Raw genomic sequence first — 26,668 nt, 5'->3', positions numbered from 1 at the left:
TGATCCCTGAGAGAGGCCACTGATTTGATGTCGCCAATAACTAGTTTGGTTGGCCAGGACGACTCTAAAGCATCAACCACGTTATAATAGTTTGACTAGATGAGTAGCCCAATGTGATAGAATTCCCAATATTTTTGCCACAGGACTGGTATGCTAGACATTATCATATGCTGCTGTTAAGGAAGACAACACCTATCTGCAATTTTTTCTGAAAACCATTTTCAATGAGGGTAGCTAAGGCTAGAACTTAATCGCAAGTGCTCTGGCCATGGTGGAATCCAGATTAATCTGGATTTAGAGCAGAATCAATTACTGGAGAAATACATTGCAGAACTAATTTCTCAAGTGTCTTGTAGCAGACACTCAGGAGGGAGATTGGGCAGTAGCTTGGAGGCTGATTGTGGGTCTTTGCCAGGCTTTGGTAGGCCAATGATTTTTGTTCAGCGTCATTCTGATGGAATTCATCCTTCATACATAATATGGGTGAAGAAGAGTAGAAGCCGATTATGAGCTTGAGGACTGAGACGTTTTCTGGGTATACATGTAAGAAATAGGGAACAATAACTAGAGATTAATGTATTACTCCCCCCAATATATATCCAGTTCTAAATCACCAGGTAAATAGGAATGAAAAAACTGTGGAAGCATCATCTTAGTGGAATGCACAGTTGGAGGAACACAGCAATCATTTTTCAAATGACTTTGTCTTGTCTGTGCTGGAAATCCATTGTTGTTTAGTTTCAGCAAATATTGTAGTAACTGAATTCACTGGCAGGAATTTTAAGCTGTTAGTGGAGAAAACTGAAGGAAAAATAAGATCTGACTTCATTAGTATTAGTACTTGCATCACAAACCTGCTTCTAAGATTTATGCTTATAGGTTTCCTGACCCAATGTAAGTTAAAAGCAAAACTACAATTTATATAAATGAGGGAAGGATTTCACTCAATGGAAGAGAACCTCAGCTGGCATAACTTATCACAGCTCCAGTTAAATCAATGGAGTTACATCCTTTTACACCAGGTGATGATCTGGTCTGTGTGTCCAGTTGTAGCAGCTGTAGGATCAAATGTTTAATATTTGTAAGCAGCTACTGCTGAATGAGTTGTAGACCAAAAGTTAATTACAGAAACTGTTTGGCTAATAATTTCAAACAAAAAATATCTTTGATAGACCTTTTATCTGTTTGTGGAAAAAAGAGGCAAAATTCATCCAGTAAGCTATTTATTTCTCTTGAATTACCACATTGTAATTGATGGCTTAAGGAAACTCAGAGCTTGAGGTATTTCCTACACACGATACAACTTCAAAAACAAACAAACGAAAAAAACTTTTTTGAAGCAGTGCATTTTGGTAGGTATGTTAGAAGAGGAAGGTTAACTATCAGTCTCATTTAGTTATTTGTTTTAGTGGCAAAATATGTACACCACACACCTTATACTGAGACCCCAAGGCAATCACACACGTGGGGAACACCAAGTGTTTATGGTGGCTTATGTGCCGTATGGGCCTGAAGTTAAGAATGTGCTTGAATGTATTACTGGATGGGCATTATAGGGCTGAGTCCTGTAGCTACTCCACTTACAGAATTTGTGTTGGCTTGAGTGGGATTTCACAGCATGAGTTGAAGCACAGGACAGGCCTTTTAGTTGTAGGTTTGGGGTTGATCATCTTTTAAGTATGAAACCACTGCTTGGGAAATATAGAGAGCTATCTGGGTTACATGAATAGTTCAACCCTGATATACCTGATATACCCTGATATAGAAGCTAAGAGAATCTGATATTCTTTGCTGAAGGGACAGCTGATTGTGACTTAGAAGCCTTCACATCTTGTTCTTGCCAGAAGTTTTCATTTGGATTTCCTTTATCTTGGAGTCGCCACGTGTCTGTGAACTTGAGTAACATGGGGCACATCTATAGGAGAACATTTCCTGTGCAGTTGCTTAATTAGCTGTGCAGTAAAATATTGCCATCTACACATGTGGTGCAATTAGGATGGTATAAACCAGTGATCACCAACCGGAGATCTTGGAGCCTGTTGGAGTTGATCCGAGGCTGGGGTAGGGAGGCTGAGTGCCTGCGTGCATGCACACGTGTGTCCCAGACCAGCAGGTCAGTCCAGGGGCCCTGGCTGGGTGGGATTTAACCGCTGGGGAGGCATGCCCCCAAATAATTTTTTCTCCCTCTTCCCTCCCCACAGACTTTCCTGCTGGGCAGGGGGTGGTGAGGGTGGCAGTGGTGCACAGTAGATCTTGGGTTGCTTTTAAATGTCAAAGGTGATCTCCTTCTTAAAAAGGTTGGAGACCATTGGTGTACACTAATTAACTCCACTGTAGAGTTATTTACTCTTCTGCAACATACATGTAGATGCTGATAGGGCTGGCTAGGGCATGAGGGTGCTTCAGTGTGGCGGCTACCTGCTAGCTACCCCTGCACTGAAGCATCCTTGTGCCTCAGAGAGCCCCTCTGCAGCACATTGAGCTGGGTTGGAGAGGTCCCGGGCTGGCAGGCTGATTCCTGGGGCCCCCTGCCAGCCAGGGCTGCCCCGCCATGGCTCAATGTGTTGTGGTCCTGGGCACACATGCAAATAGTGCACCCAGGAGCAATAAACTCTGAAACAAACTGCAGCGGAGTTTATTTGGACGTGGTAACTGCAGGTGTAGAGGTGCCCATGGAGTGACAGTTGAGTCTTCACAGTAATTTTGACCCTTCAGAATCAGCTTTGCTTTTCCACTGGCCAGATTTTATTCTTGGGAATGTTTGTTTTCTATTACAACATATAGTTCTTTTTAATCTCTGCCTTTCTTGCAGAATCAAGTCAGTGAATCCAGCCAAATATCTCTAAGGAGTAGCTTTGACAGCTGCTCATTTAGTATAAGCAGTAATATAGTATATGCCACCTGGGTAAGCTTGTAGGATTCTGTTTTTTAAATGAATTTCAGAAAATAATGGAGCACTGTTTGTTACTGAGGTCTAATATTTTTTGCACATGTAGGTAAAGCTGCCGTGATACCAGACATTATTCAGAATGTTAATAGTGTGGAAATAAGATCTTGTAGCTGAAGCCTGTGATCTGTCACATAGAAAACTTGTGTTTGGTTCCCAACTCTATTGGAACCATCTTGTGTGACCTCAGGCAAATCACTTTCATGGGGCATGTTGATTTGGCAAAAAGAAGTCAGTTTGGCCCAAAGAAGTCAATTTGGCCATACCATCACTGTGCTGAGACACAATGTCCCCTTTTTGCACCCTGGCTCCTGAACCAGTAGCATTCTAGCCACATTAGTACGGTTCTGCGTGTGTGGCAGTAAACTCTGCCTCTCAGCACAGAGAGCTTCCCCTTGGCCAGCACTGGGCCTTCTTCCAATGGCTTCTGTGTCATCTGTACCCAGACAGAAATTATACTGTCCATGCTTAAAATTTCTAAGGTGGATGAGGGCAAGCTTTATCTGAACCCAGTGAACAATCCATATAACAAAGATTATAGGACTTTGTACAGCAATGACCCCATTGTAATCTTATCAGAATATGGGGCCTTGCTCTGAAGATATTTAATAACTATAAGCTGCCTGGGGCTCAGCATTATGTCTTGTCCAAAAGATATGCACTGTGGATCAGATCCTCCATTAGTGGAATAATGCAAATGTACCTCCTTCTTCGTCATGTCCCCAATCCAACTTTTCTATATGGTCTATTCCCAGTAGTTTGCACAGGCCACTGCTTCTTCTATTGGTGTTGGCAAATCTTGTGGAGTGCATTGTGGTGCTACAGGGCATCTCAGGAGATGATCCATGGTTTGGTTCTCCTGACAAACACATTGGTTGGTTGCGTAGAGGCCCCAAAATTTCAGGAGAAATTTGCATCTGTCAAGACCTACTCTCAATCTGTTCAGGCTTTGCCTTGTGTGCCATTTGTAGTTAGAGCCAGATGCTAACTGCCCAGTGGGGGTAATTCCTCACAGGCTTCATTCAACAGCTTTGTTGCTTAGTTTCTCCCACTCTTTTCACCAGAGGGTAGTTCTGGCTGATTCTGGTGATATGGTCAATGGTATGGTAGAGGACAAAAAGCTATTTCTCAATGAGAAATGATGGTGTGCTGGTTGATGTCTATATAGTAGGTGGTGGTCATCTGACTCTTGTTCCTACTGGTCAGTATTGCCTGCTACTTTCCTCCTGATGTAAGGGGGTGCTATGTCAGATAATGTGTATAGGCAAGGAACAGGTGTGGATTTTAGGCAGCCTGTTATAATTCTGCACGTATCATTTAGGGTGTTGTCAATATATTCACTGTGATGCAAATTAATAGGTTTAGCTAAATGCACCTTATCTAAGTGTATAGCCCAATGTTTTCAAGAAGAAAACTGGACCTCTAAGTGAATGGCTGGACATGGCTATATATTTAAAAACAACACCAGCAGAAGCATAATTTTTCTGCAGAAAGACTCTCATTTAGGTTAGTAGAGGGTTCTTTTTATTAATGTGAAGTAATGCCCCAGCAGTTTGCTCAACACTACATAATGTGGGAGAATTGCTCATGTGTGTAAATGTTATGCACCATTCATGCTCGACAAATAATCTTCCTATGCCAGAGTTCAACACATTTACAAATGTGATAAGTTACTGTTTGTTTCCCTGATAAGTAATGCATTCTTCTCACACTTTCAACTTCAGTTACGTGATATAAGATGGGAAAGGAATGCCTTTATTTTTTAAATAAATGTTGGAGACTATTTACTTCCAAATGACAAATGTCCATGGTTTGGAAATAAACAGAACTAGATAAGAACATACTCTTTCTCATATCACAGGCAATGTGTTATTGACAGGATACATTCTATAGATGTCTGTACATTGGATTAGGGAAATTTTATAACTAGGGCTCTTCACACAAAAGGCAAAATCTTAAAGTGGACTCTATTTTGACACTTTCCTGCATTTAGGGGTTTAGCTTCCCATTTATCTAATGATCAGGTAATTGAGAGGGAGCTCAATAAATGTGCCTTTAAAAATTCAGGGGCATAAGTCCCAGTGAAACTTACTATGAATTGGCAGCTTTAGGACCTTTTGAAAATTCCTTCTTATATGTGAAGCTGCTAGCACAGTGGCTCTTGACACTTCTTGGTAGGGCTGTGTGAAGCTTCGGTTGCTGATTTGATTTGGAGGAGATTCGGCCTGATTCGGCAGCCGAATCTCTGAATCCGAATCGAATTGGGAGACTAATCAAAAGGTCCAGATTGATCCAAAGCCTCCGAATCAATTTGGAAAAAGATTCGGAGGAGATTCAGCGATTTGGATCCCTGCTCGCCGCCACAGGGAGCTGGACCCGGACTCTGTGTTGGTAAGTAGGAGGGGGGGGGGGGCTGGAGGAAGTGGGAGGGGACAATGGGGGGACTCCCACCAGACCCCATTCCCTGTCTGCTCCCTCAGCCCCCGTGAATGCCCCCTGACCCCTGTCCACTCTCCCACACCCATCAGTGGGTGCAGCTGGGTGCAGTAGGAGGGAGAGGAGGCTGACTGGGCACACGTGCAGGCTCTCAGCACACGCGTGCCCCCTGCAACATACCTGAGGTGGCAGAGGCTGAGAAGCAACAGTGGAGGCAGCAGCAGCAGCTGACCCCCCCTGAAGGTAAGTGGGTCAGGAGCCGGCGCAGCTGCAGAGGATTTAGAGGGGAAGCCCCCGGATCCCTCTTTGCTGGGTCAGGCAGGGAGCCGTGCTCCTGAGCCACGCACGAACAGGTGCGCTCTGTAAGGGCGCGCCTGAGTTTGCGCGAGGCGGGCGCGCAAAGAGTAAGCGACAAGAAGGAGCACCTAGCAAGAGCGATGATTACTCGAAGCTCAGCAGCTAAGGTAAGAGCAGCTAAAGTAAGAGCACGGGAGGCAGCTGCAGCTCAGATGGCACTGCCCGCCCATGGTTCCTCTGAGGTGTCCACTCAGATGGAGCCCTGCCCCACTGTCTGCAGGGGTGGCCTGGCAGTGACCCTGCCATTGGGGGAGGGGGGGAGCCCCCTTGCCTGTCCCACCTTCAGGCCTTGGAGGAGCAAGTGAGGGAACTCTAGGAGGCATTGAGCAGGCTAAGGGGGATCAGGGATGATGAGGATGTGATTGACGGGTATTTCCATTCCTTACAGCTCCAGATGCCCACGGGTGAAACTCCACGCGAGGATCCTGCAGCAGGGGAGTGGAGGACAGTCACCTCTGGATCCAGGCAGCAGGGCCTGGTGTCTGCTTCCCCATTGTGTGTGGGGAACAGATACAGGGCCCTGACAACCGTGGAGGAGACAGAGAAGGAGCATTTTCCTGCAGAGGTGGTGATCCCTGTAGCCCCTCCTGGGCAGGCTGGGGGATCACTGCCCAGGCAGAAGAAGAAACGCCCAGTGATTGTGGTGGGCGACTCGATCCTGAGAGGCACAGAGAGGCCTATCTGTCTACTGGATCCTATGGTGAGAGAAGTCTCCTGCATGTCTGGAGCTAAGATCAGGGAAATCACTGAGGTGATTCCTGCTTGCGTTAAGCCCTCTGACTACTACCCCATGGTCCTCATCCATGTGGGAACCAACTATGCGGCTAGGACCAACCCTGACCGCATCACGGAGGACTTCCATGAACTGGGAGACAGCCTCAAGAAGACTGGAGCACAGGTTGTATTTTCTTCCATCCTTCTGGTTGAAAGCAGCTGGAGACGCCAGGGTGCCCGCATCAAGGAAGTCAACCGGTGGCTCCAGATTTGGTGTCTTCAGGAGAGCTTTGGATTCTACAGCCATGACCAGCACTTCCAGGGAGGAGGCTTTCTGGGAGATGATGATCTTCATCTCTCTCCCAGAGGTAAGTATCTGTTTGCCCACAGGTTAGCTGATCTCCTCTGAAGAGCTTTAAACTAGGCTTGATGGGGGTCAGGGAACCGGTGGTCGAAGAGAGCCCAGGGTTGGTAAACCAGAAACAAGATGCCAGATTGCACCAGGTAAGTATTAAGGGGTTGGTAAGCCACAAACAAGGCACCAGACCACACCAGGTAAGTAATAAAGGGAACACACACCATCAAGGCACAGGGGCACCAAGAGCCCACTTTGGGGGACTAAAATGTCTTTATACAAATGCCAGGAGTATGGGGAACAAGCAGGAGGAGCTCGCACTCTTGCTTGCTAGCACCCAGTATGACCTAGTCGGACTAACCGAGACATGGTGGGATTCTACACACAACTGGGCGGTAGGCATTGAGGGGTATAGGTTGTATAGGCGTGACAGAGTGGGGAAAAAAGGTGGGGGGGTAGCACTCTATGTTAAGGAGCAGTATACATCTTCCACCATTAAGGTGGAGGAGGGGAACACCGAGGCATTGTGGGTCAGGATCCAGGGAGGGCCAGGGGAAAAGGACTTGGTTGTGGGGGTCTACTACAGGCCTCCTCATCAGGATCAAGAGCTAGACAATGTATTCTCCGGGCAGCTATCAGATGCCACACAGGTGAGGGAGGCAGTGGTCATGGGAGATCTAAACTATCCAGATATCTGCTGGGAGGAGCAGACAGCCAAAACAAGCCCCTCATGGAGGTTGTTACACTGTGTGCAGGACCTCCACCTAACCCAGGTGGTGTCTAGTCTCACCAGGGGTAGCGTCTTGCTTGACCTGGTCTTAGCAACAGGGGATGATCTCATGGGGAACATGTGAGTTCATGGTAGCCTGGGAGATAGTGACCATCACTTGGTAGAGTTCACTATCCAGCAAAGGGTGGGTAAAGTAGCTAGTGGGGCTAAGGTGTTGGATTTTAGAAGGGCCAACTTTAGCAAGCTTAGAAGTCTAGTTAGTAAGGGGATGCAACTCAAGAACACAGAGCATATGGGGGTCTAGGAGGGTTGGAAGTATCTCAAGGGAGTGATCCTTGGGGCTCAAAACATAGGAAGGGAGGTAAGGGGCAATTAAATAGGAAGGGAGGTAAGGGGGCAAAAAAGCCCCCTTGGCTGAACAGGGAACTCCAGGAGAGTCTTGGGGCAAAGAGCTGTATAGGCAATGGAAGCAGGGAGCAGCCACCAAGGAGGAATATATCTCCCTGGCGCACTATTGCAAGGAATCAGTTAGACAGGCCAAGGTGGGGCTTGAGCTCAGGCTAGCTTCAACAATCAAGGACAATAAAAATCCTTCTTTAGGTATATAGTGGGCAAAAGGGCCCCTGCAGGACAAATCAGGACATTTGGTGGTTGATGCGGGGGAAAAAGCAGAGCTCTTCAATGAGTTCTTCACTTCAGTATTTCTATGTACCGACCAAGCCAATTCCCCCACCTCGATCATTGATGGATGTTCACATGGCACCAGTCTGCCTACGGTTAGTTCTGAAATAGTTAAGGAGCTCCTGGAGGAGCTGGATGGGTACATGTCAGCAGGCCCGGATGACCTCCATCCACGGCTGCTGAAAGAATTGGCCAGTGTTATAGCTGAGCCGCTGGCACAGCTGTTTGAGCACTCATGGTGCTCCAGCCAGGTCCCTGAGGACTGGAGAAGGGCCAATGTGGTGCCCATATTCAAGAAAGGGAGAAGGGATGAGCCGGGTAACTTTAGACCAGTCAGTCTTACCTCTATTCCTGGGAAAATGCTAGAGAAAATAATCAAAGAACACATTTATGCAGGCCCAGCAGGGGAAACGATGCTGAGGGGAAACCAGCATGGGTTTGTCACAGGTAGATCCTGCCTGACAAACCTTGTAGCCTTCTATGACCAGGTCTCACACTGCCTGGACCAGGTCACCTTCCTGGACTTTAGGAAGGCCTTTGACACAGTTTCGCTCCCTATCCTCATTGGGAAGCTAGCAGACTGTGGAGTGGACGCCTACATGGTCAGGTGGGTGGCCAACTGGTTTAGGGACTGCACCCAGAGAGTGGTGGTGGATGGTTCCTTCTTGGCCTAGAGGGAGGTGGGCAGTGGGGTCCTGCAGGGTTTGGTCCTCGGACCAATATTATTCAATATCTTCATCAGCGATTTGGATGAGGGCGTAGAGATCACCCTCTCCACGTTCGCTGATGATACCAAGTTATGGGGCAAAGTTAGTACACTGGAGGGCAGGGAGCAGATTCAGGCTGACCTGGACAGGTTGGATCAATGGGCAGAGAGAAATAGGACGCAATTTAATAAAGATAAATGTAAGGTACTCCACCTGGGAAGGAGGAACCCTCAGCACACCTATAGGTTAGGAGTGTCCTTCTCAGCAGCTCGGAGGCAGAGAGGGATCTTGGAGTCATAATTGACTCCAAGATGAACATGAGCCGGCGGTGTAACGAGGCCATTAACAAGGCCAATCACACCTTGTCGTGTATTAGCAGGTGCATGACTAATAGAACAAAGGAGGTGATGCTCCCCCTCTATGCAGCACTGGTCAGGCCACAGTTGGAGTAGTGTGTCCAGTTTTGGGCGCCACACCTCAAGAGGGACACGGGGAATCTTGAGAGGGTCCAGAGGAGGGCCACTCTCATGATTAGTGGCCTTCGTGATAGACCCTACGGGGGGAGGTTGAGAGAGCTGAATCTCTTCAGCCTTCACAAGAGACCGCTGAGGGGAGATCTTGTGGCCACCTATAAATTTATTAGGGGAGGTCAACGGGGATTAGGGGAAGCGCTGTTTACTAAGGCGCCCCAGGGAGTGACTAGGAATAACGGGTGTAAACTAGTTGAGAGTGGATTTAGGTTAGATATTAGGAAGAAATTTTTCACAGTAAGGGTGGCCAGGATCTGGAACGGGCTTCCAAGAGAGGTGGTGCTATCACCTAGCTTGGAGGTCTTCAAGAGGAGGCTAGATAGTCACCTGGCTGGGGTCATCTGACCTCGGTCCTCTTTCCTGCCAGGGGCAGGGGGTCAGACACGATGATCCATTGTGGTCCCTTCCAACTCTACAATCTATGAATCTATGGCTGCCCCGCCTAGTCCCAGCATCCCAGCACTTAAAAAAAAAAAAGAAGTCTCACACTCATTGGCTCCTTCCAAGCTGGGGGGGGGAATCCCTCCTGCCCCCCACTGCCTCATGCTCTTCCAGTGTTGGCCTCTTCTTTTCATGATCAGAAATGAACAGTTCTACCAACCTGAGTCAGAGACTAACTTATGGTGTAGACAAATAGCCACTTAGGAAGAAAGCCCTATACACATCTTCATAGGACATAATTTTGTTAAAGAACCACCCACACAAGCTATCCACAGGGCAGGATGTGATCTCACCACCATTCTTCTCAAGACAAGGGCTTCTTTCTCTCTCTCCCTCTGGCCCAGGGCGATGCTCTATAGGTGCAGACAGAAGAGCAGCTCCCCATTGCAACTCACAGTGCTTTGCAGGAAGTGCTATGAGTTGCATCAATCCCTTGGACCCAACAGAAGTTCACTGTTGGATCCTGGAACTGGGGATTCCAGCTGCTTGCTGTGAGCTTGCAGGCCAGTCTCTGTAGCAATGCCACTCCCTGCTCTCGGACTGGCCGCTGTTTTCAAAAAGGGGTGGGGGAAAGGGAGCAGAGGGAGCTCATTCTTGGGGTTCCCCAGCCAGTGCTGCAGGGCAGGGTGGGTGGATTAGAGCCCCCCCACCCCACCTTGGGGGGAATCAAATCCACCTGCCCCAGCCTCCAGTGCCAGTTGGGAAACCTCAAGAATAAGCTCTCTCCAATCCCTTTCCCCCCTCCCATTCTGAAGACAGAGACAGGCTGGGAGCTCCTCAGACACAAAGTTATATAATGTGCTCTGTTTTGGAGCTTGTTCATCTGATTTTCATGGGACTGGGCCCTTTTAAAGTGGTCTGCAGCCATGCATTTCTATTTGGTCATGGCTGTAAAGTACTTTCTGGGGCCAGATCAGATGAACATTTTCACTTCTGTTGGCACCCCTTGTTTCCAATGAGTTTGAAGCCTGTCATGGAGGCAGAGCTCATGCCCCTTCACCTGAACAGATGACTCTGAATGAAAATGAACTGAAGGGAACTAGAAACTGGCCCAGAGACAATGGGACCAGGTCACTGTGGAGGGGGCCCATTTTGCAGTCAGTCCGTTCTGGGCAAAGAACACAGCTCCCTGAACTCTTTTCACTCTGCTGTAGAGTTAGGCACAGCCATCCAGTATCTGTTTTACTAGCACAACATAGTCAGTGAAGAGTGTGAAAAAGTCATGCTCCTAACAGGTTCAGAAGTTCCAACAAAAGCCCTAGGTGTGCAGACAGAAGTGCAGCTCCCTCCTGTAACTGACAACACTTTGCAGGAAGTGGGGAGAAGCAGCAGTAGTGCAGACAAAGCTTCCAGCTGCCTGGCCCCAGCACAGTTCCCCTCTGGCTGGAAACTGCACTTGTGTCTCAGCTGGATAGTAGGGAGCTGGGAAAAGTGGTGGTGACACTGGCACAACTTTCAGCTTCATGGTCATGGCACAGATGCAGGCAAAACCTCCTCACTGCTGATGTACTGCTGAAGCCACCTGGCCTGCACTGGACTGGAGCCAGTTTGTTCTGGCCCCACAGCTTGAAAAGGTTGCTGGCTTCCATCTTACTACATAGAGTCCTCCACAATTTGCTAGCACAGCTGTACCGATTATCCCTCCTAGCATTGATGAGGTCTGGCTCTGTGTGGGGGACTCGCATCACATACGAGTACAATAGAATTCATAGCATCTAGTACAAAAGTTCAGCTTGGGATTCCAATGCTCTGAAAAATGATCCAAGCTAATAAACTGCTTGTGCCTTTCTGGACAAATTCCTCATGTAACTTCCTCCTGCATCCACCATTAATCACTGGTGATAGCTCCCCTGGAGCTACCTATGTTATTTGCTTGGCTTGTGGCCTGCTTGTTGTAATGCTTCCTTGAACTGTTTGCGAGGCACTCAAGTTTAAATCTAATGAAGATTCCACTTCTTGATTGCTCCTGCTCCCTTTACAGTAATGACACAGGCTTTTAAATTAGTTTAAAATGGGTATTTTTTCTAATTCTAGCCTTTTTTCTCCTTCTGGGGTTTTCCTTTTCAGACTGAATTCTGTCTTCTTTGTTCCCCTTTATGATAAGTCAGTGCCTATTGCCTCTCTGAAGTCCATGGAGTTTAGGAATCCCAAACAGGATCCAAATTTGGTTTTATTTTGCCAGCCTGTCATTCCAAGTCACCCACATTTGACCACTAGAGCAAATATCTATCATTATGTCTGTGTAACTATAGACCAAAATTAAACAGGCCCTGGCTGTAAAAATTACAGTTGGGAAATCAACAACAACCTGTACTGAACTCTTAATTAAAGCTGAATCAGAACAAGACCTGCCTGGACAAATGCTTTTCCCAAGCATCTTTCTGATATCCCATCAAATCAACTGTTGAGTCTCAATTAAGACCAAATCCTTGTCTCACTGAATTAAAAATAACTTTTACTTGTAATGGGGACAGATTTTGAGCCTTAATATAGAAGCCTGTAATGGGCCAGCTGGTGTCTTCGTGTATCATGTCACGTGCTCCAATCCAGCTCTCCCAGGGTTAGAAGCTAGCATTGCATTCTGGGATACTTCTGAGGCTGGGGAAACAATAATGTATGTCAGGCTTGAAGGCTGCAATTCACTTGGCAGGAGCAAGTCAGACCTGCTGACATCATGTGATGGACTGGTTTTGAATATCACCCACTGATATGAAGCCCAGTGGGGGTAGATGTGATGGGAGTGGGGGGCAGAGAAGCACTGTTGTTGCTGGCAGCAGCAAGTGGGTGAACTAGGTGAAGTTACTAGGTTTACTGTGAGAGGTGAAATGCAGTTCAGTGTCTTGATGAATCAGTAAGCAGAAGGAGGAAGGAAGAAGGAAAGAGAAAATTTAGGATGAATTTGTCTGGGACGAAGGGAAGAAGAGATCGCTTAAAAAAGCTCTGAGTATGTTTTATGAAACAGTTGGAACCTAGGGACTCTCTCCAGCCCTTTGGACGTTCCACTCTCACTGCATAGATCCCTCCCTACTTTTTCAAAGTGGTGCAGTTTTAATGGGAATCAAATGACAGAGAGAAAGCACCTCTGTTTTGGAAAGTGGCTGGTGGTTTGGGGGCTGAGACCTGAGACACTGTTTGAATTTCAGAATACCCAGTTGAATTTCTGAATGCCTGGAACATCTGCCATCAGAACATCAGGATCTTCCAAAAGTATCTCAGGACATGGCACCAAGAGCTGAAGCATTGAAATGTACCACAGACCCTTTGGAAAATTTAAGCCAGTATATGAGAATTCATAAGCCTCTGAGCATTCACCATACACACGCGGTCTTTTCCTTAGCTGATACCACATTCTCCTGTCATTCTGATCTACATCTGATCCCTCCAGTTTGTATTTTAAAAAAGATCTGCCATTCATTATCTTATCTAGGGCTCCTTAAACCATATTGTAGTTGCAACATAACCTGCTGCAACAGTGGGATCAACCCGCTCGAACCTTGTTGCCATCTCAGAAGTCTTGTCCAACTGACAATGAGGTGAGGGACACTGGTGCCACTCTGCAGTGGGGGAGGATCAGCTTGTCTTATCTGACTTCAGCAGAAGAACTCTGATTCACATCAGCTGAGGATTATTTCCACACTTTTCCACACTTTCACTGTAGGAGACAGCATTGCCTCATGGTGAGGGTGCTGTTTCAGGACTTGGATGACCTTCATCCTATTCTTGACTCATATACCAACCTACTATGCGATCTTGAGCAAGTCTTAGTACCTTATTATTATCTTCATCTCTAAAATCAGGAAAAGGGGAGAACTTTTCCACTGTGAAGGGCTTTGAGATGCATTGATAAAACTGCTATATAAGATCTAGAAATCATAATTAGTTTAGGAAAATTCTTCATTCTAGTCTCCCAACCATCTGGTGATCTGTAGGCATTTCATCTTGACAAGGAAACTATTTATTTTCATGAGAAATCTCATCTGCAGAATGCTGGGATCTGACACTGTACAAAACTGTCAAAATCTATAGCTTCTCCTGTGTCCTCATTTAAACTGGTGTTTTAATCTCTCCCTGACACACCATATCAGCCCAGTGAAAAAGTCATTACATTTTTAAGCAGTAAGTTCAGCTATTGACCCAGGAATGATCCTCCTGGTCACCATGAAAGCGGATTGAATAGTAGTAGTTGCTGAAGGCCACACCTATTTGTGTCATCTGCAAATCTCCTCTACATAGTTCTGTTGCTCAGTCACTGGAAAACACGTGGATTAGGAAGAACTGGAGTAGAAGATTAGAAGGGAAACTGCAAAAGTCATGAATACGGGCTTCTGCATGAGTCTACTAGCTCCATTGCCTCCTTCTCTCTTGAAGGGAATAGAAAAACTAAAACTCTCACAATGTAGACTTGTGGAGTAATGATCCAAACTGCTGGGGGTCACTTGTGATTTTTAGGTGCCATTTAATTTTTTGCAAGTAAGGCATACCAAAAACACTGAAATTGCTACCATATATCTAATTGATACCATATATATAAATGTGTGTGTGTATACACAAAATACTATACTTTCTTGCTGTGGGAGAGAGGTTATGCCTGTTAAAGCATCTTGGTATGACTATGGAGGTGTGATTGCAAGCCCTGCCTTGGCCATCTCCCTCAGTCAGTATAGCAAATTGGGTACCTGGTCATTTGGGCTAGGGCAGGGGTTCTCAACCTTTGTGATACCATGACTCCAAGTGCTGGATGGCGGCGGCGGGGGACAGGGAGCTTGCATGCGGCAGCCACCCCCCACCATCCACCACTCCGCACTGCCACTGTGCACCGCTTCCCTGTGCTGCCATGCATACACCCTGGAAAGTTTGCGGCACCCTTTTAAATTGCTTGTGACCCCCTGGGCTAGGGAGTTAAAGGCAGCCAGACATGATGGTGGCCGCATCACTTTCTTGTGTGCCCTTGCCTACAGGAATTTGTGTGACTTAACTGCACTGGCCCAGGGGACTGCTAGGCTCAGGTGGATGCAGAGGGGTAGCTGAGTAGCTCTGTGCCCTTGGCAGCAGAGGGGCAGCTTGCCAACAGCTGCTATTTCTTCACCTTCTTGGCCACCAAGTGGGCACCTGGGGGCTGCCCTCTTTCTTGTCTTCCATTAGTTATGCTACTGGGTAGACTTTTGACTGTGTCCCTTGTGGAGTCATTTACACCTGGGCAGAGTGGCTGTGAGCTACTGGCATTTGAATACTGCTTTACATTCACTTTACTCTGGTGCAGTGACTGCATGTGGAGCAATGTGGAGGAGAATTGGACTTACCAGCAAACTTAACCAAGAAATGAGAGGGCTTGGCATATTCTTGCAGTTAGAGCCAGGTGCTTCCCTTCATTTCCTGCTCCTCTTGCCCCAGGGGCAGGAGGTGGTGTTGGGAACTGTAGGCTTGTGTGTCTGTCTGTTCCTGCTTACTGGAACAGTATGGTACTGGCTCCTGCTGGTTTGGAGTCTGAACACTGCTTCATGCTTCTTCTTTTAGGTGATACCAGCATGCTGGTGTTCTCCTGTGAGTTGAGTGATTCATTTGGGAAGGCAAGAAGGGATAGATTTGATTTCTGCTATCGGAATGCTCTAGGGTGAGGAACCTTTCATTGGTCTTATGTGCTGACACCCCACAGCTGTTGGCTGGTGGACAGCACAGTCACAGTTAACAACTCCCAGCATTTGCACTGGTGATGGATGGGGCAAGGCAGTGTGATAGAACACCAGTCTTTTGATGTGCACTGTACAGACTCCAGGGAGGGGACCACTGGCAATTCCCCAGGCGCCAGACTACAATGCACATGCTGTCACATTCTGCTGCCAGCCTGCTTGCTGGGGCCTTGCTGCCAGAGCATGAAGAGGAGAAAGGTTTTAGGACTGAATTGCTTGACCTTCATTTTTAGCACATCTGAAACCAAGCTTCTCTGAGTTTTACCCTTAGCTAGCAGATGCACCCACTGGCCAGCCAGAGTGGCAGACCACCACAAGCATTCTGGTCCCACTTGGTCCTTCTCTGTCACTAGAGGGAAGGAGCCATACCCTCTTCTGAAACATGCAATACAGCATAGGCTCCAAGAGTAATGTTTCTACTGTGTTTGGGCAATTACTGTTGACTATTATATTACCTTGAAGTAATTATTAGGGGTGTGTCTGAGGCCAGGGACTACAGCATGCCCTCTCTCTATTGCCTCTTACAAAAGTAAGCCACAGACATATTGTCTTTCAGGCTTTCAGTAGAGTCAAGTACTATGAATTGTGTCTAAACGGTTCACTGTTTGGTAAATTCTTCAGACCGCAGCATATTTCTTGCAATACATTTCATCTTACTCGGTGCATTGAAAAGGTGCTTTTGAGTCTGTGTTGGTTTTATATGCAATGACTTTTCTTTGAGAAAATGTTAGAGAGAGATTTATGGCACAAACATGGGTCTGGGCTTCACATTATCCCCAAATCTGGGGAGCTCTGATCTGAATTTTATGTTAGGCCCTGCAATAGAAAATTTCCCCTCAGGGTATTCCTTTGCCCAAAGTTTGATGAGCAAGTGACTGGCACCAGATTACTATTTAGCCCTTCTGAAAGTAACGTGCTTAACCAGAGCTAAGAGAAATTGTCTAGTTCCTGAATTAGCAGCCACTGAACAGCTCAAAAGCAGGGATTTTACTTCCATCTAGTGGGCGCATTAATGGCATTACTGAATTTACAGGATGCCCAGGGGTACAGGCAAAGGTAGCTGTCCTTAGGCAGGATGGTTTTAGAAGTTAACTCAGAGTTTCTTTATTTGGTTACTGAAGAAGAGAAGAGCAAGACAAAGGAAATACTGAACTCTTTCAGCTGCTGTAAAAGGCATTTGCATTCCCTTTCAGTAAAGGAAATAATTTTTGGACAGCTATAACCAGATCTCTCCATTAATCTCCAAAAACTTGCTTGTCGTTTGTCTGAAGGCCAGTTATAGACAGGGAATCCATCACTGAGAGCAAAGCATCTGTTAACTCACCTCCCAAGTGGAAATAAGCCCAGAGACCAGACAATGATTAGTGATGATGGAGCTTTTTAAATTAAATGGTAGTGCTGGAAAGGAACAGCTCATTTTAAAAAACCTTTGTGGAAATCTTGAAGTGAGTAGGGAGCAGCTGAGCAGGAACCCATCAGCCCTCTAATACTTAAAACCACTCCCTTAATTTTAAATATCCACAGGACAGGGGGCTTTCCTTTATTTTTCTGACATTTTAAAAATATATTTTATAATTTTCCTAATGAGAAAGATAGTGTACATCAATAGCCAAAAACTGTTTGGGCTAATGTTTAGGACCAGCAAAAAATTAACCTGCATTTATAAGGCTGGGCATATGAGGTACCTTATTGAAGTCAATGTTGAATGTGAAGGTGGGGGACATCCTTCATGTGTTTTAGCTTGTCAGTCTTAAACAATACCTGTTCTCGCCCTCCTTCTCTCTCCAGGTATATAAATTAAATGATGTTCTTTCCTTGGAACAGACATGCATGCTGCTTCAGGAGTTCTGTGATACATTCCTGTTCAGCGCTGTAAGGCCAACATTTTTAGACTTTGGTGTGCACCTAAATCTATCACTAGATCCTTAAATTTGTGACTTGGTTTTGAAGAATGCCAAGCTCCCACCATTCCCAGAACAGCTAGCTGAAGATCTGAAGCCATTTGATAATGACACGTTCTGGGCTTGGAATTTAAAGATGCTTCATAATGAGTCTTTTGGCAGAGACGGGAAGAAGTTCTAGGCTCTGTTTTAAACTATACATTGTTGATAGTGCTTTGTATGTTTCTAATTACTCTCGTCATATCTTTCCTTCATCATCTTCTGGGACTTTGTGTCCCAGATTTCTGGGCTTGGAGACTGACACCATTGTCTTCTCGAGAAGATCTCATCCAAATTGGAACTTCCATTCTGAGGGAGATACTGCCATTTACCAAAGATGTTCTGATTCAACATGACATTTAGAATTTTTGAAATTTCCCCTGAAGGGAAAAATCTGATATTTTTTCCCTTCATTTTGGAGCAGTTCCAGCTTTTTCTCCTAAAAGACAATAGAGCCAGGTGCTCCTAATGCCTGGGATGTCCCAAGGCAGGCTCCTGGATTTGGGGGATAGGATGGTAGTCTAGAGGCCTCCAAAACTTTGGCTCCAGCTGGATAGAAAGGAGCCTGAAGTCCCGAGAACCCCTGCTTGAACTGAATCTCCAGGAATGCCAGACTTCTAGCAGTGTAGCATAGCGTCAGAGACCCATCAGGGTTTCTAGGCTGCTGAGACAATGGAAAGGATCCTGAAGCCTTGAAAATACTGGTTTAAGCTGGAGCTCTTGGGGCTTTCAGATTCCCTGCTGTAGAACTGAGAGCCTTGGCCCTGAGATAGCCAGCTAGAGTTTCCATGCTCTTGAACTGTGAGCTAAGCCTCTATTTGAATCACAGATCCTGCTGCTCCCAGGCCCATAGCTCTATGGCAGGTAGCCAGAAAGCCCTTGTGTCTACAGCTTTGAGGCTGATGGCATGGCATGGCATAGCTGCCCTAGATCCACAGACCCTGGTGTTCCTCAATCTGGCTCTGTTAGAAAAGTGAGTTTCCTAAGCAGCTCAGGAAGGTATGTGGCCCAAACCCAGGCAGGTTTCCATCAGAACTGTAAACATAGGTCAAAAAGAATTTATCAAACCCAATGTATTTCTGCCAAACACTTTTTTTAAATGATTCAGCATTTTCTAATGAACTTGTTTAGTTAGAAGCTTTCTGATCAGCTCTGTCCTTGAGTCCATGACACTGTTGAGTGGGGACCATAAATCAGTGGTGCCTGGCCTTTTGGCCTTGCAGACCAGATGAGAGGTTCAGGACTGGTCTGCAGGCCAGATGGGGCCTGCACTGCCTAGATTGGGCTGTGGCACCTTTACTCAGCTCTGCACCACACAGATTGGCCTCATGCCACCCAGATTGGGCCTGCACTGCCTATACTGGCCCCGTGCCACATCCTCTTGGCACTGTGCTGTCTGGATTGGGCCTGTGCTGCCCCTGCTTGGCCCCGCTCTGCTACCACACCCCTGCTGTCAAATTTTTGGTACCCTGGGGAGCCCTGCAGGCCAGATAGGATGGTTCCACAGGTCAGATCTGGTCCCCAGGCTGGGGGTTGAGCATCTGTGCTGTAAAACATAAAAAATTCCAAATGCAGCTGCTTTCACATAGTTGATTCCAAAAGAAAACTACTAAGGATAACTTAGAGTACTAATAGGATATCCATGTTATTCATGTGCTCTGATTCAATGGTATTTAATAACTGACATACTGTGAAGTGCATGGAACATCAGGGCGGCTTTAGCATTCTGCTTTAGTAGCTGCTTCATGTTTCCAGGGAGGTTCATCTCTTTCTTAAGTATGAAGTGCCACCTGTTGGAGAACTCATGAATTGTTACAGATCATTTTACATTTCATTTGTTCATTTTTTCCCCCCAAGAGTTTGCAAACACACGTAAATTGTGCTTTTGAGTGTTTGGCCCCAACATTGCTTTAAGGAATGAGGATATGGTGATGTGACCATGTGAATGCATATTATTATACAAACATTTTTACAGACATGGAGACTTAAAAGGTTTCTACTGAAACTCTCCTGGGGTTCATAAAATTCAACAGTCCTAAACCTAAAGGTAGGCCTGTTCTGTGGAAACAGTAGGTAGAATGATTTGCTGCAGAGCAAGTCATGGACCTCAGCCCTGTGTCCAGAAAGAGTTGAATGATAAAAAAAAAAGTCATATGACAAATATATAGTTTGCATAATGAAATGTTCAGTAATCCCTATTCTGGCATGGGCCTGCCATGGTCAGATATGATGCTTTGTGACTGACTGTAGTGATGAGCCAATGTCACCATCTGCTTAGAATGCTCCTCTGCTATCTTCTTTGGATAGAGGGGGCATCCCTCTGTTGAAGAACAAATGGACACCAATCTGACATCAGTTCCAGAAAGACACACAGGCACAACACTTTAACCTTCCTGGGCATTCCACTACTGACCTCAGAATAGCTATTTAAACAACACTTTAAAAACTAACTTGAATATGAAATTGCAGAACAAGGAATCACTCACAGACTTGATTGTGTTAAGTACGGTCTCCACAGAGGCTCTGAATTCTTGTCCTGTTACCTGGAATAGCTTTTATAACCCGTGTCCCCCAGTGGGTTAACTTCTTTGTTAAGTTACTTAACAATCAGCACTTCACATAAGGGAGCGGGGAACCAGTAAAGAAAAACCAAAAATACAGCAGGCCTAGTGGATCCAATAGGAGCAGGCTGGGGCTGTGGGGGAAGGGATAAGTGGGGAGAAGATAGGGGCTGAAGCTCACTAAGCTACAGCCCCACAGGGAACTGGATGGGCTATGCCTGGGGAAGCTATGGGGAGGGGGACACACACAAGGGCTGGGGGGACTCAAGCTGACTTATGTAGCCACACAATAAACACCAGGGCAGGGGTAGTGGACCACAGGACTTACCACTCAGGGGCAAAACACACAGGGGAGCTGCTGAGGCAGGTGTAAAAAGATGGCTGGAGTGGTGGAGGGGCTTTGTTTGTTGAAACTCAGTCCAGGAGCCCCTCAGGCCTCCAGCCAGGCAGCGGCAGCAGGCAGGAAACAAAGCACAGAATCAGAGATGGTGAGACAGCTGTGAGGGAGTGCAGGAGCACACAGTCAATTAGGGAAGTAATCCAGTGCAGCTGTGGTGCAAGGTGGTGTGGCAGGGAACAACCTCCCCCCCCCCCACAGAGAGGTCAGCAGCAGCAGTGGTGGTAGAAGCTGTTCAGGTCAGCCACTCAAGGTGTGCTTCAGGTAAAGGTGAAAGTGAAGGTGAAGGTGGGGGGGGGGTGTGTGGCTTGGTGAGGCAGCAGGGGCCGACAAGGCATCCTTTGGTGCCAGCAGTGATCGTAGATGGGGAGGGGCACAGGCCTCCTTCCCAGGCTGTCTTCTGACTGCGACTTGGTGGTGGACTGGGCAGCAATCCAGAACAGGGATTCAGAAGCTGGGGTGCAGTGCTGGGGTATGGTGCAGTATGGTGCCCCCCCAAGCAGGGGGGCAGTGGTGCTGGCAGAGGACACTCCCTTGGCAGGGTAGCAACAGCAGCAGCAGCAATGGCCTGAGGCAGGAAGAGGCATGGACAACTTCCTTCCAGAAGCTTCTGGGAGCAAGCTAGCTACAGCAGTAGCAGAAGCAGCCTGAAACTGGAAGGGGCATGGCCAACTTTCCCCAGAAGGTCCAAAGAGTAGGCCGGCTAGCAGCAGCAGCCTCCACCACCGAAGGTAGGAAGTGGCCTGGTTTACTTCCCCTAGAAGCTCCTAAGAGCAAGCTAGTATGAGCAGCAACAGCCTGGGACAGGAAGGGGCATGGCCAACTTCCCTCCAGAAGCCTCTCCCCAAGAAGCTCCTGAGAGCAAGCTAGTAGTAGCAGGAGTAGTAGGGACAGGAAGAGGCGGGGCCAACTTCCTCCCAGAAGCTCCTGAGAGCAAGTAGCCTTGAGCTACTTGCCAGGGCAGCTTTTTATACTGCTGGGGACAGCACAGGTGCTGCTCCAGGCTCTAGCTTCCCCTGGCTGTAAATTCTGGGAGGAGCTGGGTAGGTTTATTTTGCCCCAAGTGGCACAATTTGCTCCACACCCAAATGCATGTCTGGGCACACGCACTGAGGCAAAAATCCCTGGCTCAAATTAGTGCCATTTCTATTTGAGCTGCAGCAAGTACACATACCTGCATGTGTGGAGGCACCCATATGGTCAGTTTTCCATGAGAGAAATCTGATGGAAACAAAACAGAAATCTCTCCTAGGTTAACCCAGTGTAACTACACAATAATTCACAGGCTCAGATCTCCAGATGGTGTAAACTGGTATAGCAACATCATCAAGAAACTGATTTCTTTCAGCTGAGGTTTATTGTATTTTCTACCACCTTAACTAAAATCTTAGTTTTGTAGCTCATTTCTTCCTAACTAGAGTATTAGAATTGTAATTGGCATGGAAGTGCTGTTAAAACCTTTATTGTAGTTACGGTATGAACTAGTCACATTACTATAGTAATGGACAGGAAGCTGTGAGCAGGGTTTCAAGCTCTTAGTTCTGTCGACTCTGGGAGATCAGTAGTCCTCATGAATCACAAGAACTGGGGGGATCAGTCTTCTTTTTAATTGGTCTTTTGTGCCTGTAAAGGAGATGGCAAACTGTTGGTTTCTGCCAAAAAGTTGCAATTTGTAGAAATGGGTGATGAATCCAAACAAACTCAGTTAAGGGGCTGCTTATCCCTCTTGCCTAAGGGGCTGCATGGGAGAAAGTAACTTTTTGATAGCTTTTATGGCAGTGATTCTCAACCAGGGTAGTGCAGCACCATGAGGTGCCTTGAGATCCTTTTAACGGTGCCTCAGGAAGCTACCCAATGTTAGCACTATTAGGTGTGCAAACACAATTCACAAGATAAACCCAGAGATTTCAAATAAGAACCCATGCTGTAAAAAACATTCTGACCTGTTGGGGTGTTTTTAGTTCTGTGCAACAGAAATATTGCTTCGTTGTTTTTCTGTAGTCAAAACACAAACCAACACAGGGGTGGGCAAAATGCGGTTTGTGGGCCAGATGCAGCCCGCCATGCCATTCTATCTCGCCCGTGGGGCCCCTAAAAAATTTAGAAAATTAATACTTATCTGCCCCTGGCTGCCTGTCATGCTGCCCTAGATGGCTTGCCAAACTCAGTAAGTGGCCCTCCGCTCGAAATAATTGCCCTCCCCTGAGCTAAGATCTAGCATTTTCTGAGGGGTACCTTGAGTCTAAAAAGGTTGAGAACCAGTGTTTTATAGGATAAAATGTAAAGACTGTTTCTGTGCATGAAATATACTCTGCTTATTTTAGTAAAAGAGCCACAAAATACTGACTGAATGAATACTGATGAATTTTTGAAAATCCCTGCCTGATTTACCTGATTCACTAAGGAGAGTGTGACACACTTTCCCCTTGTGACAGACTATGGGATTTATTCTAACATTTCTGTTGTAAATGAGTTCATGTTGTTATAATGGTATGCAACTCAGTTTACTTCAGTAAACAAAGAATGAAAGTCAAGTAAAGAATGAAAGTCAGGTGCTGGGGCTGGCTATATACAGGAAAAGATGAGATGGGCTTTTAACTGGGTGGTCTTTGCCCCAGTAAATGACTTGTTTGTAGAAGAGCTGTCTATATTTGCTGCTTGGAGCTTTAGGTTGTTCTCAGTCTCCCCAACAAGAAATGCAGTACCTCTCTTAGGGGTGGAACTGGATGCTAGCTCCTAGGGTCAGGGCCACAGAGAACCAGCGGAAGGGAGACACCAAAAGGCCAGGGTCTCAAAGTGAAAAGGAGCCTGGGCTTCTCCCCTGCTCAAGAAACCATGCTTAAGCTGGCTTCAGGGGACACTCTCAGGCTGCTCTGACATATATAGACATGCTGTGATGCATTCTAATTAGAACAATTAATTGAGTCTGCTCTGCATTTTAATTAGAATGTTCTAGCATTGCTGCAGTGTCATGTATATTAAGCCCCACAATGTTTCAAAATGGCCGTGAGGGCGTTTTAACTAATGCTTGTTGGATGAGCTTTAGTTGAAGCATCCTGGCTGCTTGCAGACATTAACACCCTCCCTCCTTCCAAATAAACCTGTGCTTTACCAAAAGAAGCAGTGTATTACTTTGCCCAGCTCCGCAGTATCCATATAAATCGTGTGCATCAGTGGGGCTTTTTGGCGCTTTTACTTAAAGCTGATTCAATCAGCTATTATAAAGAAGTGCCAAAACGACCCACTAAAGGGCTCGATCTATACGGATGTTGGCTGACCCGGGTCCAACTAATGCACTGCCTCTTCTGGGCATGCACTAGGCTTGGCGTGGGAGTGCACAGAATTTGAAGTAGAGTGCTCTTTTGTTTTGTTTTTTTAACATCTGCAAGGAGCCCTCATGGCCATTTTTAAACACACAGGGTGCTTAATATACATAATGCTGCAGGTTTTTAATTAGAGGGACTCTCTGGGAACTGCTCTAATTACCTCTCCCCCCCCCCAAATAGGGTGACCTCCCATCCCTAATTGGGTGGGACAGTCCCAGAATGAGAACATCAAGGTCCTGGTCCTGGGTTGCATGACTCTGGGACAGCATTGTCTAAGATCTGCAGCATTGTGCAAGGTTCCAGGTTCCCCTCCGCAGGCAGGCAACAATCCAGCCAGGGAGGGGAGCCCTGAGCCTGCAGCTGGCAACCCATATCTGCCCCTGCCCCACTCAGTAGTTCCAAGCAAGCATTCAAATGATCAGTCCCAGCTACCTGGCACTGGAATCTTGAACCAGCTTGGGTATGGTACTGGGGCTAGGACTGAAAATCAGCAGCTTGTCAGCCTCAATCCCTGTGCCAGGGCTGGTTCAGGACTCCAGTGCAGTGCAAAGCTGGGACCAAAATTCAGCTGATTATTGTTCCCAGCTCTGGGAATCAAAGATTAGGCAACCTGTAGTAAAAAGAGCATTATGGCTTTCTCCATCTGGCTACTAAAGCAAAGTCAAAACAGGTTGGAAATTCTCTCCATTGTTGAGCTTTCTGGTGCATCCTAAAAAATAAAATAAGCCACAAAAGGATTAAGAGACCTATGTCAGGCAAAGCCATGGTGCTTGGATATGGAGCCAAAATTCCCCAAAGTTTGGGTGTGTTAGGACCAAAGGGTTCAGTTGGAGACCACCTCTGGTAAAAGAGACACTAGAAGGAAGAGAAAACAGTTGCTTAATCTCATTTCCTTATACCCTATGTGACTACAAGTCAGAGAAAATTACTATGTTCTAACAATGTGACTCAACAGTTTGATTGATCACTTGACTCCTGTCTCAAATACTTCCTGGCAAGCCCTGCATTCATTTTTTTCTCACTAACTGTAAAAGGAACAACAGGCCCATAGGTCATTGTTTGGGTTCCTCCCATTCCAGAATATAAATGCTATCTCTAACAAAATATAGTTTTGTGAAGAAACGTATTTTGGGAAACTAGCAAAAATCTTGCTTCAACTAACACTGTGGATAATGTAACAATGGGACAGATTCATAGTTGGTATAAATCTATATTAATGCATGGAACTGATAGAGCCTCAGTGGTTTGCACCCATGAAGGATATGGCCCACATATCAGTTTCCCCATCAGCATTGCTTTTGGTATGTCTTCATGGCTGAATTAACTAGATTGATCTATACACAGTGTACAAGATACTCCTCTCAAGTTGATGTAAGCATGAATGAAGAGTGGCTCCACTGAGAAATAGAACAGAAAAGTTGCTGTTTTCAGACTGGTAGGATATGCACCTCTGAAGTGCTAAGTCCCCTAGGGGTCTTAGTGATGTAGTCAGCTTATGTATTTATGAATTCTTTCCCAGTGAATTGTGAAAGGGCTCATTTGTTCTTTCTGGGCACACAGAAGGAATTGTGGGAAGTCACTGGAGGACTAGTGCCTCTCTAATTTCTGCTAATAGATTGTGGCCATTCTGCAGACTTGTCATTCAAGCAGTAGGTAAGTTGTGTTAACTCAAATTTTATTGTGTTCCCCCTCTCAGGTCAGCCAACTTGAGTTAAAACCATCAATGCGCTGAAGTTAAGGGCTCCTGTGTAGGAACAGGGCTTGAGAATTGGGCAACATTTTAGCTACAACTCAAGGTAACTGTGCAGTGAAGACAAACCCATATGGAAGGCTTAATACCTGGACACAATGCTTCCCTGAACATCCAGACATTGAAGGGCAATACCTCTGAAGCAGAGCAACACCTCCACCAGGAGGGAAGGCAGGGCAGGACAATGGTTTTTACTTTCCACCCCTTTTGCTTAACCTGTTTACCTCCTGGGGCCCTTCCATATTGGTGGAGTGTAAGGCAGGGCTCATTCTTAGTATGGTGTACTATGAATGCACAACCTCAGGACTGAAAAAAGCTATGGATTTATCCAGAGTGTACACTCACTCAAAAGGAATACAAGTAATACTAAGAACACAGGGCTCTCAGTGCCACAGTATTAGTAGCCCCCAAATTGACTCACTCCCATCATTTTCAACATGTCTAGTAATCAGTTTCAGGGCTACTGTTGGAAGCTTTGAAAATGACTGGAGCATATCAGTTTCACAGCTGCTACTAGAAGCCTAGAAAATGGGGGGAGAGAGCAGCCCTGACCCTGACTAGTTTCTGTGTCATGATATTTTATTGCAGTCCTTTGACACCAGTTTCCTCTTCACTGTTTCAGGTGCCATTAGTGTGTGGTTAAATGGAGTACAAGTATAGTATGAAGTGGACAGCATGGATGAAAGATGTGACATTTCCTAATTTGTGCACTTAGCCTACGTGCAGGTAACCACTGTTTATTACAAGGTAAGCGGCAGAGAAAAAACTGGGATTGGCTTTGCATTATGTGGTTCAGTGTATTCACCATTTTGCTGATATGTGTATAGGAAGCATTTGCTCTATTATGTAATACAACATATAACAGAAAATATGTGCCCAGCCTCCATGTATTCTTTAACCTGTAACTACCAAGGCCCAGATGCTGGAAGTTCATGACTAACTTGTCATGAAATCAATGAGATTTAGGAAACTTTGGGGGATCTGGGACCAATCCTAAAGGCTAAACAAGTCACACTAAAAGCTTTTCTAAGGGAGGCAGTTCATTTTCTGAGCTCTCTAATACTCTCAAGCCTGTTCTTCACTAAAGGCACATTTACCAGATACCACAT

General features: G+C 46.2%; 1 protein-coding gene across 2 annotated transcripts in view; it reads right to left on the bottom strand.

Annotated features, from left to right (window-relative positions):
• Positions 1 to 21,821: 21,821 nt before the first annotated feature.
• GC (GC vitamin D binding protein) overlaps positions 21,822 to 26,668 on the bottom strand; it is a 37,274-nt gene continuing 32,427 nt past the window's right edge. For both annotated transcript variants that reach the window (XM_006272209.4, XM_014607373.3), the window contains exon 13: positions 21,822 to 22,106. The gene's annotated coding sequence lies outside the window, so the exon portion shown is untranslated. The remainder of the gene's footprint in view (positions 22,107 to 26,668) is intronic.

Source organism: Alligator mississippiensis, chromosome 2 (assembly GCF_030867095.1).
Source record: "Alligator mississippiensis isolate rAllMis1 chromosome 2, rAllMis1, whole genome shotgun sequence".
NCBI classification, from domain to species: Eukaryota; Metazoa; Chordata; order Crocodylia; family Alligatoridae; genus Alligator; species Alligator mississippiensis.
Note: the sequence above shows the minus strand (reverse complement) of the source record. Positions and strands in the feature narration are given on the sequence as shown.